The sequence below is a fragment of the Pavona decussata genome, unplaced genomic scaffold, assembly GCF_977016875.1.
Source record: "Pavona decussata unplaced genomic scaffold, jaPavDecu1.1 SCAFFOLD_22, whole genome shotgun sequence".
In the NCBI taxonomy this organism is placed as follows: domain Eukaryota; kingdom Metazoa; phylum Cnidaria; class Anthozoa; order Scleractinia; family Agariciidae; genus Pavona; species Pavona decussata.
Window position 1 is genome coordinate 252,501 of NW_028145445.1, and position 2,485 is coordinate 254,985.

A 2,485-nucleotide genomic window follows, 5' to 3' on the forward strand; every position below is an offset into this window, starting at 1 on the left:
TATTAACAAAATCACACAAAAATAGGGGTTGATTTCGGGAGTTTCCAGTGATTATCAATATACCCCGCACTTACACATTGTATAGTGACCCCCGTTTTTCCAATATTAACAAAATCACACAAAAAATAGGGGTTGATTTCGCGAGTTTCCAGTGATTATCAATATACCCCGCACTTACACATCGCATATTGACCCCTGCTTTTCCGATATTAACAAAATCACACATAAAATAGGGGTTGATTTCGGGAGTTTCCAGTGATGATCAATATACCCCGCACTTACACATCGCATATTGACCCCCGTTGTTCCGATATTAACAAAATCACACAAAAAATAGGGGTGGATCGATTTCGGGAGTTTAGAGTGATTATCAATATACCCCGCACTTACACATCGCATATTGACCCCCGTTGTTCCGATATTAACAAAATCACACATAAAATAGGGGTTGATTTCGGGAGTTTAGAGTGATGATCAATATACCCCGCCCTTACACATCGCATATTGACCCCCGTTTTTCCGATATTAACAAAATCACACAAAAAATAGGGGTGGATCGATTTCGGGAGTTTAGAGTGATTATCAATATACCCCGCACTTACACATCGCATATTGACCCCCGTTGTTCCGATATTAACAAAATCACACAAAAAATAGGGGTTGATTTCGCGAGTTTCCAGTGATGATCAATATACCCCGCCCTTACACATCGCATATTGACCCCCGTTTTTCCGATATTAACAAAATCACACATAAAATAGGGGTTGATTTCGGGAGTTTAGAGTGATGATCAATATACCCCGCACTTACACATCGCATATTGACCCCCGTTTTTCCGATATTAACAAAACTACACAAAAAATAGGGGTTGATTTCGCGAGTTTCCAGTGATTATCAATATACCCCGCACTTACACATCGCATATTGACCCCTGTTTTTCCGATATTAACAAAATCACACATAAAATAGTGGTTGATTTTGGGAGTTTAGAGTGATTATCAATATACCTCGCACTTACACATCGCATATTAACCCCCGTTTTTCCGATATTAACAAAATCACACAAAAAATAGGGGTTGATTTCGGGAGTTTTCAGTGATGATCAATATACCCCGCACTTACACAGCGCATATTGACCCCCGTTTTTCCGATATTAACAAAATCACACAAGAAATAGGGGTTGATTTCGGGAGTTTCCAGTGATGATCAATATACCCCGCACTTACACATCGCATATTGACCCTGTTTTAACGATATTAACAAAATCACACAAAGAAAAGGAGTTGATTTCGCGAGTTTTCAGTGATTATCAATATACCTCGCACTGACACATCGCATATTGACCCCCGTTTCTGCGATATTAACAAAATCACACAAAAGATAGGGGTTGATTTCGGAAGTTTCCAGTCATGATCAATATATCTTGCACTTACACATCGCATATTGATCCCCGTTTTTCCGATATTAACAAAATCACACAAAAAATAGGGGTTGATTTCGGGAGTTTCCAGTGATTATCAATATACCCCGCACTTACACATCGCGTATTGACCCTGTTTTTCCGATATTAACAAAATCACACAAAAAATAGGGGTTGATTTCGGGAGTTTCCAGTAATGATCAATATACCCCGCACTTACACATCGCATATTGACCCTCGTTTTTCCGATATTAACAAAATCACACAAAAAATAGGGGTTAATTTTGCGAGTTTCCTGTGATTATCAATATACCCCGCACCTACACATCGCATATTGACCCTCGTTTTTCCGATATTAACAAAATCACACAAAAAATAGGGGTTGTTTTCGAGAGTTTCCAGTGATGATCAATATACCCCGCAGTTACACACTGCATATTGACCCCCGTTTTTCCGATATTAACAAAATCACACAAAAAATAGGGGTTGATGTCGCGAGTTTCCAGTGATTATCAATACACCCCGCACTTACATATCGCATATTGAGTACGAAAATGACTTGGATGACCCTGGTTACTTATATTATCAAAATGATTCTGATGACCCAGCAGACTCAGATTATCAAACTGATTTGGATGATGCAGCTGACTCAGATTATGAGTCAGTTACACATCGCATATTGACCCTGTTTTAACGATATTAACAAAATCACACAAAAAATAGGGGTTGATTTCAGGAGTTTCCAGTGATTATCAATATACCCCGCACTTACACATCGCATATTGACCCCCGTTTTTCCGATATTAACAAAATCACACAAAAAATAGGGGTTGATTTCGGGAGTTTCCAGTGATGATCAATATACCCCGCACTTACACATCGCATATTGACCCCCGTTTTTCCGATATTAACAAAATTACACAAAAAATAGGGGTTGATTTCGGGAGTTTCCAGTGATGATCAATATACCCTGCACTTACACATCGCATATTGACCCCCGTTCTTACGATATTAACAAAATCACACAAAAAATAGGGGTTGATTTTGCGAGTCTTTAGTGATTAT